The sequence below is a fragment of the Cinclus cinclus genome, chromosome 1 (genome assembly GCF_963662255.1).
Source record: "Cinclus cinclus chromosome 1, bCinCin1.1, whole genome shotgun sequence".
NCBI lineage: Eukaryota > Metazoa > Chordata > Aves > Passeriformes > Cinclidae > Cinclus > Cinclus cinclus.
In genome coordinates this window covers 149,419,353-149,440,146 of record NC_085046.1, presented here as the reverse complement: position 1 = coordinate 149,440,146, position 20,794 = coordinate 149,419,353, and positions in this window count along the sequence as shown.

Sequence of the window (20,794 nt, the reverse complement as noted above, 5' to 3'; positions counted from 1 at the left end):
CTATACTGGGTGTGAGAGTCCCCATTCCACAGGAGATTAGAGTTTCATTCTATCTCAGAATAATTATCTCTAAAAAGAAAACAGAGGGAATTTTTCAGTGGAAATCCTGGGGAGTTCCAGTTTTGAGCCAAATCTATAGATAGATGCAGTTTATTCTGTGATCAGAAATAAACTGTGAAACTTTCTAGCCAGTATGGAGAATCCCTCAAGACTCTGACTTCATACAAGAGTCCACAGAAATAGATGGGCTGCTCCTCTCAGTTAAATCCTTGGCAGAAACCCCACCCTTAATTCAACAATGTTTGTAGTGAATCCACCCCTTTCTAGATCCCAGTCTTCTCAGGAGGGCAGAGATCTGGCTGAGAAAAAGAGTGTGTGTGTGAACACAACTTTCTTCCATACCCATTGTATTTCTTGGTTTAACAAAGGGTGTTGCCTCCACATGCAGCTTATGCCTTGCCTACAAGGATGGCTGTACTGGGATACTCCAGTAGGGCAGGGAAGTGGATGGATTTGAAATGGGGGCTACAAGACATGGAGAAGCAAAAACTCAAACTGAGCAGTGCCATCTTCTCCCCAAATTTAGGAAGAAAGAGAAGCATAAAATCATTAAGGCTGAAAAAACTTCTGAGATCATCAAGTCCAACCACTAACCCAGCATTGCCCTGGGTTCACTGTTAAGTCATGTCCCCAAGTGCCACATCTCCATGGCTTTTGAACATCCCCAGGGGTTGTGATTCCATCACTGCTTGGGGCAACCTGTTCCACAGCCTGATCACTTCTTTGGTGAAAAAGTTTTTGTAAAATCCAATCTAAATTTCATCTGGTAGCTTCTGAGTTCATTTGCTCTTATCCTATCCAGGTGAGCTGGGAGAAGAGACAGAACCCCCACCTGGCTCCACCCTCACATCAGGGAGTTGTGGAGAGCAATGAGGTTTCCCTGGAGCCTCCCTTTCTCCAGATTACACAACACCTTCCATTGATTGTTGAGTTTTGAAGCTCATTGTTAAAGCTCAAGACCTCAGGGAGAGCTGGTGGGCACCAAAGCCTGAAGTCCCTGCTGTGCCCATCAGCCTTTAAAGTGGCAGTCTTCCTCTCCTGTTTTGAAGCCAGTGGTTTTAGTCTCCAGCCCAAGTCCAGTCAAGACACTGCAGTGAAGACATTGAGAAGTCTCTTTAAAGGAACCATAATGATGTTCTTGTGCTCCTAAACCCTTAAACCTTTACAATTTAAGGCTTTAAGCTGAGAGAGGGTAGATTTAGGTTAGATATTAGGAAGAAATTTTTCACTGTAAGGATGGTGAAAGACTAGAACAGATTGTCCAGTGATTCTCCCAATCCTTGGAAGTGTTCAAGGACAGGTTGGATGAGGATTGGAGCAACCTGGTCTAGTGTAAGGTGTTCCAAACTTTGGTTTAGGGGTTGTAATGAAGAAGTGATGCTAAAGGTCCCTTCCAACCCAAACCATTCTATGTTCCTATGATTTTATTAATTGAAAACTCCATTAATAAGCTCATGAACCCTAACACCTCTACCCAGAGAACTTTATGGGATGGAACTGGCTCTGCCATACAACCAAATTGTGTGGTGGAGGGAATAGAGCCTGAGCTCTTCCTGCCTGTATTTGTAGATGGTGGGGGACAAGTTCTCCTCTGAAAATATTCTAGACCTGCACTGGATGTAAGTTTTGAGGCCCATCTCAGGAGATGTAGGCCCAGGATTTTTGTAAAGCATCATGCTGGTGTGGCTCCATCCTCCTCCACATTGTATGAAAGTCTCCTTCTTTGTGCAGGTAATTCCTGGGACAGTTCAGTTCATAGAATCATAGAACAAATAAATGGTTTGGTTGGAAGGAACCTGAAAGATCATCTCTTTCCATCCCCCTGCCCTGGGCAGGGACACCTTCCACTATCCTGGTTTGTTCACAGCCCGATCCAACCTGGCCTTGGACACTCCAAGAAGTTCAAATTCCCCTGACTATCCTGAAGCCCTCAGTACTAAAATTATCACCCTCAATGCCTTCTGTTGCTCAGCCCTTCTCTGAAGGCCTCCAGCCCGTTTGTTGCCTCCTAGGAAGCTGATTTGTCTACCTCAGGCAAAAACAACTTCTGCTCTCAGTGAAACCTCACAGTTTTCTTCAAAAAGGTGTAGGTAAAGGAAAACAAACAAATCAACAGGGACTCAGTTCACCTCCACAAGAACCCCACCTGGCTGCTCCTCCCTGCACCACGATCCACATTAAAAAGTCATGCAATCTTGGAATCAAATAATCCTTTAATCCACGCAGGCAGAGGGTCTGAGTCACACGGCCATGCCTGTCACAAGTGGCAGAGCTGGGATGGGATGCAGAAGCACAAACAATCCCTCTGTACTGTATGATAACCAACAAAAATTAGCTGCCTAAGGGAACCAGGAAACTCTGCCATGAATGCAGCAGTTAGAGACTGAGCCTATTTATTTAACAGGTGTCCCCTGAGCTGGGATGCCAGACTCTGTTTACCAAATTTGCCGAGAGAGGAAGACAACTTGAATAAATATGGGCAAGAGGAGAACAGTCCTGAAGCCATTTTCTTTGTGGAATGTTGTGTTATTCTGGTTTTGGGTTTTGTTTGATTTTTTTTTTTCCTCCCAGCAACTTTTTATTATAAGAAAGTCTATCCTAGCTCTTGGCTGTGAGTATTTAGACAGCAGGAGCTGTGCCAAAATCCAATTTCCCTTCTCGTAGTGGTGCAAAGTCCAGCTCAGCCACATAGCAAAGTTAGCTCTGCTGGATGGCTTGGTGATTGGTTTGTTTGTTCAGTTTAATTAAAATACAGTATGGGGTACATTTTGGATGAGAACCCATCCCAGGCTGTCAGGGACCAAGAGCCAACAACAGCTGTGCTGAAATGATCTCCTTCCCCATTCCGGTGCAGTGGAAACACAAGTTGCTGTGTCTGGTGCTGCAGCACCAAGAGGCCTTGGATTATATCCGATGTCACAGCATAAAACATTCCACACAGAGCATCTGGGTGGTCCTCATTCTGTTTTTGGAGTGTTTTCACAGTCTGGAGGAAAGGGATAGAGAAGAACGTAGAGGAACTGCTGTGGGCATTTATTCCAGAACAAAGCCAAGCAGCTCACAAATGGGTTTTCACAGAATCAGAGAATGGGTCAGGCTGGAAAGGAGCACAGTGGGGTCGTCTGGTTCAACCTCTGCTCAAGCAGGACCATCCCAGAGCACAGGCACAAGATTGTGCCCAGAGGGTTCTGCAATATCTCCAGGGAAGGAAACTCCATTCCCTCTCTGGTCTCTGTTCAGAGCTTGGTCACTGCACAGGGAAGAAGTTCTGCCTCATGACCAGGTGGAACTTCCTGGGATCAGTTCCTGCCCATTCCTCTCTTCCTCTCTGAGCCCTCCCTGTAGATATTTTACACATTGATAAGTTCCCCTCTCAGTTGTCCTTTCTCAGGGCTGAACAACTCAGTCTGTACTTGCCAGAGAGGTCCTCCAGTCTTTTTTATTTCACTTTTGGTGAATCTTTGGGATTCACCCAAGTACATCCTGAGCCTCCTTCTGGCAGGTCTTCTCAGGGAATTGTTTTCCCATATATTTCCCGTTGTCTTTCAGTCATGCCAGAAAACCAGTGCAAGACAGAGGAATGAGCAGACTCATGGAGAGGGGCCTGCAGCAGCCCTGCCTGACAACACAAGCTGAAGGCAATGAGTAGAGTAAACAATCTGCTCATCTGGCAAAAAATGCACAGAGAACATCCCAGACAACCACACCAAAAACTCTGTAAGCAGCAGGGAAAAAAAAACTTTGGCCTACCAGATGTTTTGCTTGAGAAAGGGAAAATTTCCAAACACTGTAGAAATTTTTACTGACTGCTCCTTACAAGCTGTAGCAAATATTTGCCAGCTGCACTGAGAAATAATCTGAAAAATAAGCAAGATGACATTCTTTTCACTTAGTTTTTGTGTACAAGGCACTGCCCCAGCAATATCAGCTACATCAAGCACACAGATCTCCTGGCTGATCCCAGCCATCTCCAAACCATTCCTTGCTGATTTCAGTCATCAACAGAGCTGACATTTACATCTTACACAGCCCGGGCAGATATCTGGGAGATGTTCATCCCTGAGGTAAGGCAGAGATAGGAAGGTGCTGGTCGTTCCTCCATCCAGCATGAGGCAAAAGCTGCCCCAGGTGTCACTTGCAGGTGGCAGCAGTGATCAGAGGACACCTCACCCAGCCCTGAACCACAAACATTTGTGCAACCATGGCAAAAGGGGATTGAAAGACATTTTCAATGGTGCAAAATCAGGCATGAGCAGATCTTGTCTTTCAGCTTTGATGGGGGCAAAAGCTCAAAGGGCAGGGCTGGATCCCCTCTCTGGAGAGTTTGGAAGAGCCCAGTCCTGCTCTTCAGCGGCTGAGTTCATCCACGTATCCATTCCCACACTATGCTGCTCTGAGCAACCTCTGCCACCACCTCTGTGGCAGAAAATTCTCCTCCCTAATGCCCCAAAACAACTCCTCCTGGGGGACCACAAAATCTTTGCCCACCGTGCTGTGGAGAAACAGAAGCCAGGACAGGGAAACTGCACCCTGTGCTCCTGCCAGCTGTGATTAAAGAAATAAGGATTAAATTATTTGTGTTGCTCCTCCAATTTCTACCCTAAAAGCCCAGCAAAGCCTGAGTTCTTCTTGAACCCTGCTGCAGGGAAGAGAAATGAAGATGTCTCCATAGGAATAGAAAGCTAAAATAGCTGTGTTTCATGGACTTTGCTGGAATGGCATTGCCAGTCCCAATCCACAATCTAGTAAAGGGTTTTGTAATTAATTCAAGACACCCAAAGTGTTTTCACACAAATTATCAAGCCCATGGGAGATGTTTGTGACAACATTACAAATTCATAGGTCTGGGAGAGAACTCAAGAGGTTGCATAGTTTATTTTCCTGTCCCAAAGCAAGACACATTATTTCTAGGTCACTGTTGATGGATATTTGTTTAAACTTTTTTTTTTTTTTTCAAGGCTTCCCATGATGGAGATGTTGCAGGCAATTAATCTCAGTATTTTACTGTCCTGACCATTGGAAAAATCTCTCCTGATATCACAGAATCACAAAATGATTCAGATTGGAAAATATCTTTGAGACTGAGTCCAACTTTTGACCCATCCCCACCTTGTCAGCCCGCCCAGAGCTCTGTGTGTCACATCCATTTGTTCCTTGGACACCTCCAAGGATGGCAACTCCACCACCGCCCTGGGCAGCTCCTTCCAATGTTTAACAACCCTTTCCATGAAAAAAATTCCTCCTGATGTCCAACTTGAACTTCCCTGGCACAATTGAGGCTGTTTCCTCTTGTCCTGCTCCTTGTTCCCTGGCAGCAGTGCCTGACTCTCACCTGGCTGTCCCCTCCCATCAGGGAGTTGTGCAGAGCCAGAAGGTTCCCCCTGAGCCTCCTTTTCTCCAGGCTGAGCCCCCTCACCTGCCTCAAACAACCCAACACCCCTCTTCCCCAAAGCATCTTAAACTTTCCCCCTGGATTTCTTCTCTCATGATAAAGCAACCCTTTATGGATTTGAACAGCACTATCACATTCTGCTCAGCCCTCTGAAGGAGATTATGATATTAATATTTCCCCACAGGTAGTTTTTCCCTGTTGGCAACTCTTTTGGTTCCCACTAGGCATTCCTGAAGTAGGACAATTCTTTCTGGAAATGGAGTGCCCCAATTTATCTAATCTCCTCCAAGTGAGGAGCTCCCAGGGGTGAGCAGAGCATCTCTGGCACGTTACACAGCCTAGAACTGTGTTCATCTTTTTCATAGCAGCCCAATGTGTTGATTTGGGGGCAGGCTGTGATTCATTACAGCCTCCAGATGTGGGTTTATTTATTTTTATTTTTTTTCTGAGAGCTGATGTCTGATCAGTTGTTCCCAGCCCTGAAATTAATTGGGAAATTGCTGAAATTAAACTTCCTGATTAAGACCTTGCTGGAATAAAACCAGGCTATAGGTGAGTGTAGGAACATTTGTTTCCTTGCTATAAATTTACCATCATGATCAAGACCTGAATCTTCCTTGCCCAGTCACAGATCTACTGATAATGGACTTTTGGGCAAAGTAAGAAAGAAGGTGTAAAGGGAATTTAATATTGTCTCAGTGGCTTTGCCAGATTATTCTCAATTAGTGACATTGTTTAACCCCAGTCAGCAATGAAACCCCACAGAGCTGCTCATTTACTCTTCTCCAGTGGGAAGGGATAGAGAATTGGAAAGACAAAAGTGAGAAAACTTGTGGTTTGGGATAAAGACAGTTTAAAACTTAAAGAAAAAGTCACACACATGCAAGCAGAGTAAGAGAAGGAATTAATTCCTCACTTCCTATGGCCAGAGAGGAGTTCAGCCATGTCCAGGAGAGCAAGGCTCTACACAAATACAAGCCATAGCCCCACATCTGCTACTATGAAGAAAATTAAATTAACAACCTAAAGCAACACCTTCTCCACCCATTATTTCATAGCAGTTACAACCTGCTCAGGTCCAACATTATCCAACACATTGTGTTACCCTCCACACCCCTTCTCATAATTTCATATAATAGATATCATTCCTCTAATCTACCGATCAATCCTGTAAAATGTTCATAAAATGCCCATAAATTGTCCACAAATATCCACAAGAGTCCATTGAGTTCACTTAGCCCATGAGTTTGGGCTTCAGCTGTGATGGTGGTCACTCAGGAAAGGAAAAGTGATGAGTTATGTGGAACTTTTGGGTCCCAAACCTAGTTCACTACTTCACTTGCAGTCCTCCACTGATTTGGGTGGTTCCTGCCAGAATAATTCCTAAAAACATGCAGCCCGAAACACAGGTTACAACAATTTCAAGGCATTTACATTCTAATCCCCACCCAAGTCAAGTTGCAGTGTTTAGTATTGCAATGAACTCCTGCCTTTTAACCTGCCTTTATCCTCCTCTTAACCCTGCTTGGATTTATGCACAGATTGCAGTCTTTAGGAATGCACATGATCCAGCTGGAACCTTAGCAATGAACTCTCATCTCTCCATGGTATGGATTTATCCTTAGCCAAAATCCTATTGGACAAAAGCCTGTTCCAACCCAGGCTGAAGTCCATCCAAGGATGCACCTGCTCCATCATGTGCTTATCCATGACCACAAGCTTTGAGGTTCTCCAGTGTGACCCCATGCACAACCACTGATGCTTTGAGATGTGCCTTCTCCAGCCTGAACTTACTTTTTTGGCTACAATCCTTTCAGAGGTGTGGCACAGACAAAGCCCCTGCCTCCGACCCTTCAAGAAGAACCTGCTCTGGTATGGCACAGATGTTTCAGACTGTCCTTTTCTCTCATGGACTTGTCTACAGACCATGTTTTCTTTGACTTGAATTCACTCTGGAAGTCCGGCCTGTCCAGGGAAGCAGCACAGGAGCAGCAGTGACTTCCTGGCCATCTGCCAGGGCAGGCACATCCCTGCTGCTGTTACCTGAGCATTCCCAGCACATTCAGATGAGGAGCAGAGCAGCACCACAGCGAGCAGTGGAAGAAAAGAGCAGCCACTAACAAGCACTGGGCTCAAAAAGACACTCAGGCAAACACAGGGGATGCCAATTAACAGCTGAACAGTAATAGCAGCCATAAATTCAGTCCAGCACCTCCCAGCCAAGTCTGGTGTTGTCTTGAACCCTTGCAGCCCCACTCACTCACTCTGCCCTGTTGGGAGAAGGCATCAGAAGGGTAAAAGTGAGAAAAAGAGAGGACTGTGTAAAAAAAAGACAGTTTAATAGGTAAATGCATGCAAGGAAAGAAAATAAAGGAATTAATTCCCTGGTTTCCATGGGCAGGCAGGTGTTCAGCCATGCCCAGGAAATCTGGTCTCCAGAGCATACAGCTGTGACTTGGGAAGGCAAACTCCAGCACTCTGAATTCACCCCACTTTCCCTGTTTCTCACCCCTTTATATGCTGAGCATGATGTCACACATTCTGGAAACTCCCTTGGGTCATTTGGGGTCAGCTGTCCTGGCTGTGTCCCCTCCCAAACACTTGTGGACACCCAGCCCACTTGCTGGTGTGGCGAGGAGCAGAAAATGCTGTGTAAGAATTGTTCATCAATATCTAAAAATCTGTGTATTATCTCTCACTGCATCACAAATCCAAACCATAAGCCCATACATGCTACTGTGAAGAAAATTAAGTGTATCTCAGCCAAAATCAGCACAGTTTCTTCTTCAGTTGCTGTCCCTGAGACTTTTTACTCCTTATTTTTCAAAACCTTTTCTGAAAAACATTTTATTTCTAATTCCCATGACAAGTTCCAGGATGTGTTGTAAAGGAAGTTCTTTTTGTTTGCTTTAAACCTGCTATCTGATCACTTCATTAGTGTCCCTTGGTTGTCATGGTATGAGAAATAATGAATAACCTTTCCTTACTCAGCCTTTTCGTACTCGTCATCACTTTGTAGACGGCTGCTGGTGCACAGAATGACTCTCAGCTGCAGTGAGAATTACTATTTAGCCATTCCTCCTATTAAAACTACTCCACATCTCTGAACATCCTTCTTTTTACCTTTTCACAGAATTCACAGAATTCACACAGAATGACTAGGTTGGAAGAGACCTTCAAGATCATCAAGTCCAACCCATGCCCTAACATCTCAACTAGACCATGGCACCAAGTGCCATTTTTCCAACTCTACCACATGCTTTTTTTAATATGGCATGGATGGGAGTCCATATAGTGCCCCAGATTTAGGTTCGCCAGGGATTTATGTACACACACTTTTAAACAGAAGTTCTGTTTTCCATCTGTTTCCTAGTAAATTCTAGGATTTTATTCACATATTTTGCTTGTGCTGACCACTGAGATGACATGTAAAAGCATTATCTGCAGTGACTCCAAGATCTCTTTCCTGAGGGGGTCAGTGCTAATTTAGAGAAGATTATTGTGGATGCAGTTATCACCTTTTCATTTCCCTTCTGGCTGCTCCTTGGCATTATCTCAGACTCAGAGGGGTTGTAGTGATACTCTGAGTCACAAAACATCCTGGGTCCTCCCCCAAAAAAGGTCTCATGCCCCAGCTGGAGCTTCCTAATTTACTATGTGAGCTCAGATTGAGCAGTTGAAAGGTAGACATATGCTGTGTGCTTATGTGCATCCTTTTTTCTGTCATTGATGAAAAAGAAAACCCAGAGGTAAGAGAAGGTGCATCTGTCCACAGCCCATGCCAGTCAAAATCTGATCAATTTGGCTGATTTCACTGAGAGGTGGTACTTCTGTTGCCACTTTCCTCCAGAGATGGGAGAAATGCACCATCCTTTGCATTTTCTGGTCCGGAGGCCATTTCATATGACCGGGGAACACAGCAGGAACAAGCACAGCAAAATTTCCATGACTCTGAATCACGTGGCTGGTGGGGATCTGCTGTTCCTGACTCGAACCAAAAGAGGAAAGAAGCCTCAAGATGTATCCCCTCAGTTCCTTACAGTGTCAGTCATAGCCTGCAGAGGTGAGAAACTGGCTGTTAGATATTATTCTGTCACCTCTGAGGAGGTAGGAGTGATGTGGAGGAGCAGGGAGCAAAGGAAAGGTCACATTTACCCAGCAGTCACTCAGCCCCAGCCTGACAGCTCAGAACCAGTAACTCCCAGACAATTTCATCATCTCACGTTTCCTCTGAGTTTTCCCCCTCCCGTGAGGAATTCAAGATCAGATGGACACTTCTTTGTTTAACAGTCATAAAGTATCAGCTTTTTTGGCTTCAAACTTCACTGAGGTTGTTGTTTTTTTTTTTTGGTTTTTTTTTTTCCCTAAGCTCACCAAGTCCTGGAGCACAAGATTTGCTCCTTCCCAAAGGTTCATTAATCAGACCCAGAGCAAAAAGCCCAATTAGTTGCTACTCGTGGGGATGTTGTCTGTTCTCACAGACACCTTGTCACTAATGCTGTGACATGATGCCCCTCACCAGCACAATCTGGCCAAGCTCTTGAGTACCACCAAGGATTAGGCAAGGGATACACTGAGATGGACATACGGGACCTCAACCAAGCCATGGAACCACGATCTCCAAGGCTGTTCTGGATGTGTTGGGGTGAGATGACTGTCCAAGAAGTTCAGGTCCCTTTCCCAAGATGTCAGAACTGGCTTGTGAAAGGTCCCTTCCAACCACATTCCAGTTTTAAGGATCATGTTATTGCATATTGATGTCTTAAAGCAATCACTGGTTCCTTTCCATCGCTGCTGCCAACAATGGAAGAAGTTCCTTTCTCCATCCATTTCTGATTGCCTTTTTGGAGTGAAGAAGCTGAACTTCATCTGTGGATGTTCTCTGTAACTCATTTTTGCACACCCATCATTGGGAAAACACTCAGTGTCTGACATTTCTAATACTCTGACTGTTCAGAGTCACATCATGAGGACAAATCTCAGACCTAGAACATGGGGACACACTGTCATTGTTTTTTTTACAGTCATTTCTATACTTTTGTAATCAGTTTTTTGCCTCTAATTGCAAACAGCAGGAGGGGGAAAAAAGGTGTGTAATACATGTGCAGCAAAGCAATGAGTCCTGATACAGCCAAGATCTCTCCTGTTCCATTACATCCACATCCCAAAAAGCATTTGGACAATGCTCTCAGGCACATGGTGTAACTCTTGAGGTGCAGGACCAGGAGTTGGATTTTGATAATCCTTGTGGGTCCCTTCCACAGCAGGATATTCTATGATCCTATGTTTGATTTTTTAAAGAAAAGTCATCATGTTATTTCCATTTTTGAGCATAAGAGCCAGCCATGAGTTTTGAAATGTCAACAAAAAATATGCCAGTGTTAAAAGGATGTTGAACGTTCCTCACTGCCCTGGCTTTTTGTATGTTGAGAATCTCAGCTGGGATGTTAAGGACCTCATTTTCTTTTGGAAATTGGACCTTTCTAGCCAGAAACCCTGCAACTCTGCAGAGATGCAGCAAGGAGGTCCAGGGAAAAAAACTATATTGTTTAGGAACATAGAGTCATGTGATTCCTAGGATCAGAGAGTCCCCTGAGTTGGAAGGGACACATGAGGATCATCAAAATCCAAATGCTGGCCCTGCACAGAACAACCCCAAGAATCCCGCAGAGAATCTGAGAGTGTTGTATAAACACTTCTTGGGTTCAGACTTGGTGCTCTGACCACTACCCTGGGGAGAATGGACAACCCTCTGGGGGAAGAAACTTTTCCTAACATCCAATCTAAACATCTGACACAGCTCAGACCCTGCCACTGCTCAGCAAAGAGCAGGGATCTGTTCCTTCCCCTCTGCTTCCCCCTGTGAGGATGTTGAAGACTGCAACATGAGGTCTCCACTCAGTCTCCTCCAGGCTCAACAAACCAAGTGACCTCAGCCACTGCTTTTATGCCTTCCTCTGCAGACCCCTCAGCATCTTCATAATCTCCTTTGGATGCTTTATAAGAGTTTTATAGCCTTCTTATATTGTGGTGTGGAATCCTAAAAGGTGACCTGTGTCCAAAACAGAATCCCTGGCTGGGAAAGGATGTGGAGATATCACAGGATCAGATTCTGGGAGTAGATCAGAACTCAGTGGAGAGAAAGTGACTGGAGTGTCCCAGAGAGACAGGAGGGATAAAATATGCAGAAGTACTTGAGTACTCCAGACAGGAAACTGCTAATAGGGAGATTTAATACCTCTTCCTAACTCTTTCCTGGCAAGAGGCAGTGAGCATTAATCAGTCACAGCATTCATCCCTCCTGTACATCTGCATCCCTGCCTGGCAAAAAGGGATGGTGCAGCTCTTCCAGGGACCTCTGCTTGCTCACTTTCCCCAATGAAATGCCCTGTCAATAGTCTCAATATGAATCTGAGTGATTTTTTTCCCTTTTCAAATAGACAAGTTCTATTCTCTACACAGACTGAAACATCACAATGATATAAGACAGCAGCAGCACAGAAAATTAACTTAATTTCAAAGCTGAATCCAAAGGAAAAAAACCACAAAAAACAGTTACAGGTGTGCAAACCTGAAAGATGAGCTCCAGCTTGTGTTAACACACCATTTTCTGGTGGTGAAGACTCCCCTGTGCAGAGCTTGCAAACGGATTTGTATTTCTCACCTTTTCTCTGTCAACAAACACGAAGGAACCAACATCCAGATCTTTCAAAAAGTCAGTTTTCCAGGGCTCCACGTTACAGGAACCCAAGTACATCTACTCGTGGGTGTGTGGACGTAGGTGGTAATTTAAGGGTCTCACCATGATCAACTCTTCTGAGAAAATTTAAAATACCATCCTGCAGTGGGTGGGGATTGGAGGACCTTCTCCAAGCAAATTGGAAGCTTTTTTTTTTTTGTTCTTCAGTGCATGCGTGGGTGGTGAAACTGGGCTCACCTTTGGCAACTTCAATGTAAAAATAAAACTTGTAAGACACTTAAATCTTCAGAGAGGATTTCAGACTTTCCTGCAGACAAATTAGCAATGAACATCTTATGTGTATGTGGAATACACAGAGATACAGAGCTGGTTTTTATTAGCACAATATTAATATCTCTGGAGGTTCAAACTTAGACAGAGGTGTTGGTGTGCAGGACACTGCAGACACCATACCTGGGACTAGCCATTTTTTATTTTAATTTAATTTGATTTTAGGGTTTTTTATTTTTACCTACTGATCGGCTTTTTGCTTCTTCTTCATCCCCACTACACATTACCCATCTCACTTTTGGTCACACTGACAAGCTTTATAAATCTTGGCCAAGGTTCCAGATAAATTTAAGTAAAATAAATAAGTAAATTAGAAGATAATGGAACTGCCAGTCTTGTTCTCAGCAGCTCTCAGTGGAGGTCCTTGGGGTCTGGTCATGGAGATATTTATTTCAGTAGAACTACTTTAACTCTTGTGCTGGATGGTATACACATGGCCCAGGAAGAAACACAAAGCCCACATGGTGGTCAGTTAGAAAGGAAATAGAGCAAATATTGAATTTATAAGATGCAAATTTAAATAATAACTGAATTTAGTCATTGCTGCATCACTGACACACCACACCTGGCATTAGTCAAGAATCCTTCTCCCATATAACACTGTTAGTGGAAATTATTTTTCCATTAAAAAATTCCGAACTATTTGTATTTGACTCATGGTGAAACAGGTGAATCACTTTTTGTGTGGCTCTGGTACAGCTTCTTACTGACTAATTTTGGTATTTAAAGGTTTAGAATGATAATTTTGAAATATATCAGTGATAAAAGTCATGGTCGAAAGTCATGGTAATGCAAAGAACATGGTAAATGCAATGTTAATTAATGTTGATTTCAATAATAGGAGGTTGGCAGGATATGTTTTAGGAACCAGAATTGAATTATAGGAAGTTAGACTTAAAAGGTTCAAACCCAGCTTTCTTTCTCCTTTTGGGGATTTTGAACTTTGGACTTAAACTTCCTATTGAAGACCCATTTGTAGAACCAGGAACAAATATTCCTCAGTCACTGGTCAAAATTTCATATGGCTCTAGATCAGTTCCTAAATGTGGAATGTATTATCCACCACCCTGGAGGAGACTTCCATGCAGTTTTGCCATGTAGAAAATCCAATGAGAATTAAAAGCAACGTAATGCTGAAAAAACAACTCCCTTCTAAGCACAAACCCTCTACCCATAAAAGTGCAGAAATTCCTTTCTAGAAGAAGAAGCTCATCCAAGGTGGATGTTTGTGCAAAGAGAAGTGTGGAGGAAGAGAAGTGGGAAACAAAAGACCTTGGATTGCATTTTTGGAGACTTTAATTATAGAATGGTTTGGATTGGAAAAGGGACCTTAAAGATCATCCAGTTCCATCCCCCTGCCATGGGCAGAGACACCTTCCACTATCCCAGGTTGCTCCAAGCCCCATCCAACCTGGCCTTGGACACTTCCAGGGATGGGGCAGCCACAGTTTCTCTGGGCACCCTGTGCCAGAGCCTCACCACTCTCACAGTAATTTCTTCCTAATATTCCATCGAAATCTTCCCTCTTTCAGCCTAAAGCCATTCCCCCTTGTTCTGAAACAGCAAGCCCTTGCAAAAAGAAATCCCCTTCCAGCTCTTTTCAAGTAATGGAAGGGGCTCTAAGGTCTCCCCAGAGCCTTCTCTTCTCCAGGCTGACCAATCCCAGCTCTTGCAGTTATGTCCAAAACAGAGGTGCTCCACCCCTCTGTCATCCTAATGACCTCTCTGGACTGGTCCAGGTCTTTCTCTGGGGTCCCAGAGCTGGACACTGCTCGAGGTGGGATTTCACCAGGCTAGAAGGGCAGAATTCCCTCCTCTGACCTGCTGGCCATTCTGTTTCAGATGCAGCCCAGGACACAGCTGGCAAATGGCACCCTCAGATTTGCTGGCAGACTGCCTTTCCCAATTCCCAGCTATCGGGAATCTCTCAGTTGCACAAAACCCAGCAGCACCATCACCAGCATTCTCCATTGGCCAGAGATGATTTGGAATGTTTGAACTCCACTCTCATCCTGGGTATCATTCTGCTGACCTCAGATGAAATTCACCCTGGAGAAATTGCTGTCAGTGCTTCTGCCTTCTTTTGTATCAGCCCTTGCTGGGATTCCTCCAAACAGCCTTGCATTCTTAACCAGCCACTCTTTTTTATTGTATTTTTTAAAAGTTAAATCAGAGAGAGATGTTTTCCAGTGGGATTTGCAGTTTCTGACGAGTAGAAATGGACAGCCAGTGGGACCATTTTTAATATCTTTAGTCTGCTCAGCTCTTCTCCTAGAGCACACAATTGTCCTGTAGCTATGTGCTAAAGCTGAATGCCTGAGTCTGGCTACCCAAGGTGACTCCCAGCTTTGTGAGGGGAAGATCAGTTCAAAGCAAAAGGCTTGCCTAACATTCCTCTGAACTCCAAAGTTTGAAGCCAGAAAGGAAAGGAAAGGCATTTCCTTGAATTTCAATGGACACACTGCTAAGCTCCAGAGTTTCTCTTGGAGGACTGTCAAGGTTTGCTGTGTCTTTGAGGTGCAGAAGAGCAGCAGTGCCTCAGCTTTGTCCCCATAATGTAGCTTCCAGTAAAATCAGTTTGAAATTCAGACATGCAAAACATGATAAGGTCTATTTCTGGCAGTTTATTTTTCTTCCAGATACATTCCTGGCAAATAAAATTAAACAAATCAGCTTCTCCTAACAAAGAGAACTATCATTAATGAAGGCAGTTACGACAGCTGTGGAAAAAATGGGATTTCAGAGGCTTTTATTTAATTGTTAAAAAAACAAACAAACAAACCTCAGAAAATACTGGCAGAAACAATGTCTCAGCATCTGGGAAGGCGAGAGAAGGTAGGGAAGGAGGAAGGAGAAGATGACATTGACTCCAGAGGACAATAACACAACTTGGAGGAGGAAATGAGGGATACTATGATGCTGCAGACATCTTGGAAATGATAATTTTTATTTAATTTTCTTAACTTCAGAGCTGCTATCCTGGGCTGCATCCAAAGCAGGGTGGGCAGGAGGTCAAGGGAGAGGATTCTGCCCCTCTGCTCTGTTCTGGTGAGACTTCACCTGCAGAGCTGCCTCCAGCTCTGGGCTACCAGCACAGGAAGGATGTGGAGCTGTTGGAGTGAGTCCAGAGGAGGCACCAAGATGATCAGAGTGATGGAACAGCTCTGCTGTGAGGAAATGCTGGGAGAGAATCAGGAATATTCAACCTGGAAAAGAGAAGGCTTCAAGATGACCTAGTGGAAGCCTTCATGTACCTGAAGGGTGCTTACAGGAAAGATGGAGAGGAACTTTTTACATGAACCTGGAGTGACAGGACAAGGGGAAATGTGGGTTTAGATGGGATATCAGGAAGAAATTCCTAATGTGTGTGTGTTGAAACCCTGGCACAGGGTGCCCAGAGAAGCTGTGGCTGCCCCATCCTTGGAAGTGCCCAAGGACAGGCTGGATGGGGCTTGGAGCAACCTGGGATGGTGGAAGGTGTCTCTGCCCATGGCAGGGGGATGGAACTGGACGATCTTTAAGATCCCTTTTCCAACCCATTCCATGATTCTAAGTATGAGCACCACTTAACTACTCCAGTATTGTCATTGCCAGTCACTGTTGCTTTGCTCGACTGGACTGTTTGATTGTACAATTCTCTGTACATTGTGTTCTCATGCATCCAGATGGGAGATTCCTGAGGATCAGGATGGTTTTTCTGTTTTCTGAGCATGCCACTGTTTTTTTATGACATCCCTTACCTACCTGGTTTCTAAAAAATGGAAAACATTAATCAGTAAAAACAAAAAAAAAACAAACCAAAAAAACAAATATGCTCAAAAGCTGTTATTTTCCATGACCTATTACAGAAAACTTGGCACCCAGTAAAATAGTTGAGCTTGTTTGTTAAAAAAGAAAAGGGATTTATTTGAACCTACTAGGATACGCTATCAATGGAAAAAAATGTATAAATGAATTGGAATTGGAATAAAAGAATTGGAATTATATTGCTAAATATGTAAATCACTCCTGAGGTCCCATGTTCCTAAACCAGCATTAATTTAGGATACTTCACATCAGTCACCTAAAAAGTGAGCTGTTAAAAAAAAAAAAATCAGCATTTTTTTAAATTATGGAAAATCCCTTGGACAACCTGGTGTAAGTCAAAGTTAGAGGCAGGGGAGGCAGCAGGGAGTTTGTTCAGGACAAGAGATGTGATACAGGCAGAAGAAATTTGGATCATGGTGGCACAATCCATTAATATTTCCTAGTACACAGAAGACTCTTCATAAGTCAATCTACAACAAAAATATTTTTTTTTCATATGTTGGCAGCTTATTTCTTGTAATGAGTCTGTCCTGTTACACAACAACCCCTTCCCACAGGTTTTCCTTCTCCAGGATTTCTGACCAACTCATTCCTACTCCAAACTTGTTTATCCCTTCGTGTTCCCTTGTTTTATTTTTATATTCTGGATAATCAGGTACTTGGAGAAAGAGCTGAAGTGTCTGAAGTGCTGCATCTCACCTCTACAGGCTGTTTTGTCCCAGAAGAGTTTTCCCATAAAAAAACCTGGGTTTTCCTTTCCATCCTCTTCTCACCAGTTTATGGACCTGATGTGCACAAACTCCAGTGAATGAAGAGAACCTGCCCAATTCAGTACCAGAGGATCATCCCAGCTAACCCTGGGTAAGGAATGGCCCCAGTGTTCCTGATTTGGCAGCCAGGGTGCTAAAATGGAATTACAGAATCATTTAGACTGGAGAAGTCCTTTAAGATCACCAAATCCAACCATTAACCCAGCACTGCCAAGGTCACTACTTCACCATGGTTAAATACTCGTGTATTTTAAATCCCTCTGGGGATGGTGACACCACAACTGGCTTGGGCAGCACGTTCTAACATCTGACAACCCTTTCAGGGAAGAAGTGTTTCTTAAGATCCAATCTAACCCTCCTCTGGTGCAATCTGAGGCCATTTCCTCCTGTCCTAGCTCCTGCTAGGCAAGATACAAACCCCACAGCACCCACCTGGGTGATTTTACAGAGCTGTTCCTCAGGTACATCCCTCCCTTCCTCATTTGCACATTTGTGTGCGAAGTATTGGTCCCAACTTCTGTGGAGCCTGTTTTGAATAATGAGTTCAGCAAAACTTGTCTGTAATTACACATTTTAATCAATGCTCCAGGCAAAGAACACAGGGTAAAGGACAATGCTTTGTTACAAGAGGTATTTTAGGGAAAAACTGCTTCTGTTAAAATATCAGGTGTTTTCCTCTAAAGTGAACCTTATATTGCACTCAAATAGACCACTGAATTATTACAAGGTTCACTTTTCTAAATAACAAAAGGTCTCCAAGATATTTCATAAATCATTAATTTCAGAATCTATTTTTTTAACAGACATGACGGATTTAACTTTAATAGAATATGTATTTATCAGCTTCAGGAACTTGTTTGCTTGCATAAAGAGAAGTTGTTTTTCATAGCTGCTGTGAATAAATAAAACTCCAAGATATTTAAAAAAAATGGGAAGAAAGGTTCTTTGAAGAAAAAACGTGATCATTTCTGAGAGGATGTTTCTTGAGGCGTGTAAACACACACCACTTGATCTTTTACTTCATTCTATGCTCTTGCTGATCCCACTTATTTCATAATGTTTATGACATCTTGAAACAGCAAATTTTTTTAAAAAATCAATACATTAGGTTAAGAACACAGTGTTTCATGAAAAACAAACATTGGGTATTTCAGAAGTAGTTTATATTGCTGGATAAAACTTTATTTATTTATTTATTTATTTATTTATTTATTTATTTATTTATTTATTTATTTATTTATTTCCTGTTTGGCTATCACAGTTATTGCAGGTAAGATACAAATATATGACTAATTTTTCAGAATAATTAAAAAGTTTTCGTTTTTATGTTCTGTCTAAACATCATTGCAACTCTAAGCTTTAATGTTGAACCATAAAACTCAGATAGACTTTTAAAACATTTCAAAAGACGCATTAGGAGTGACTGTGAGCAAGTCCGTCCTCACTTTTATCTTCTTTAAAGAACTTAGAAAATTAAATTAGGCAACTTTACCTTAACATGCAAAAGAAGGGGTTTATGGCAGGCAAACACATTGAAATGTATCGCATATCATGAAAAAAACACATTTTGTGGATGTGTGGAAGTGGTTTCAAGAAGTGGTTTCCTGGTTTCAAGAACCACATGATGAAATATGTCCTGTAAATTTTCAACACTTTTTGAAGAATTAAGAAAGGTCATTAAGAAAGCCTGTTCGACATTCAAGGCCTGGTAGATGTGACTGAAAATTAAGTGGTATGGGGAATCCCTGATAACTAAAAAAAAAAAGCTGATGCTCTAAGAAATCACCAAAAGTAAGTAAAACACAGCAACAACAATAAATACGGTAAAGAGGAAAACATTAGAAAATATAAATCACTCCCAGTCATTCTTCTGTCTGGAAAAATCAAGGAGCTCAACAGGAAGGGCAAAGTGTGAGTGATTGAGGGCCTTAATTGCCTTCTGACAGAATTGGATGCCTGGTGGGTGAAAGAAGATTGGCAAATGTCATGTCTTGTGCTTAATATGACTTTAGATATCACCTCCCACTGCACTCTGGTTCAGAGGAAGTGGTGGAAGAACAGGCTGTCAGGTAGGCTGAAAATTGGCTGGATCAAAGGACAGGGATCGAGGGCTGAGTGTGTCAGGCAGCTCGCAACAAGAGCAGCCAGGGCTGATACCATCCTTCCCCTTCCTCATTGTCCTGGGTGGTGGCACAGTGCACCCTCAGCAAATTTAAGGATGGCACTAAACTAAGAAAATCATCAAATGGGTTGGGTTGGAAGGGACCTTAAAGATCATCCAGTTCCATCCCCCTGCCATGGGCAGGGACACCTTCCACTACCCCAGGTTGCTCCAAGCCCCATCTAGCCTGGCCCTGGACACTTCCAGGGATGGGGCAGCCACAGCTTCTTTGGGCAAACCTGTTCCAGGGCCTCACCACCCTCACAGAGAAGAATTTCTTCCCAATATCCAGTCTAAACCTAATCTGCTTAATCTTAAAACTCTTCCCCATTGTCCTATCATTGGGCAGCCCCTCAATAAACCCCAGAACAGCCCCGGCACTAAAAAAGCACTGAACCTGTTTGCTAGAGAGGTCACAGGAGTGTCAAGACTTGACTGGGAAAAGTCATTGGTGACTTGATCTAATGTTGGTAACAGCTCTGTTTCAGACAGGAGGCTGCACTAAATGCCTTCCATAAGTGTCCTCCAAGCAACATTTCTGTGAAGTTTTCTGGCAATCCAAGACTAAAATGAAGGTGTGAGCCTTGAAAACCAAAGTTTTCCCAAAAAACTAACCTAGGGATAGATTTCACAAGTGTGGCTGGTAATGCTGTTGAATATTCACTTGACATACTATTTGTTGTCCCTTATCTTTAAAAGTTTAGGGGTGTTCTAGAACTCAACCTTCAGCATTTTCCATTAATTATGAATGCCTTCTCCCTATGTCCAGGAGATGACAACCACTTTATGATCTGTCCTGCTTCCCACATCACTCTGGATCCACTGACACTTCCAAGCATTTCATCCAAAAATTAGTTAAAAATAAATAAATTTAACTTTGAATAATGATTCCCCCCTTCTATTGAGCTTGGCAGGATGCTGATTCTACTCTGTATTTGAAGAAGACTTTGTGCACATGGGTTTTTTTTTTTCTTTATTTTTCTTTTTCCTCAGTTATTCAACAGAGTCACAGAATCACTGAGGTTGGAAAAGACCTTTAAAATCATCAGTTCCAACGTCAACCCAGCAGAACCATGTTCAGCACTAAACCACAGCCTCAAGTGCATGTTTTGGACACTTCTAGGGAACGCTCCACCACTCCCCTGGGCAGCCTATTTCAATCTTTTTACAACTCTATAAATAAAACATTTTTCCTAATATCCAGTCTAAACTTCCCCTGGAGTAACTTGAGACAGTTTCCTCTCATCTTGTCCCTTGTTCCCTGGGAGCAGAGCCTGATCCCCACCTGGCTCCATCCTCCCATCAGGGAGTTGTCCAGAGCCAGAAGGTTCCCCCTGAGCCTCCTTTTCTCCAGGCTGAGCCCCTTTCCCAGCTCCCTCAGCTGCTCTTGGTGCTCCAGACCCTTCCTCAGCTCCACTCCCTTCTCTGGACATGCTCCAGCTCCTCAAACTCTTTCTTGTAGTGGGAGGCACAAAAATATCAGCTTGTCTAAGAAGAGATTGTATCTCTGCACAAGAACTTTATTTACTTCAAATATCCCCATGACCAAGGACCAACAGCAGCACTCGTCCCGT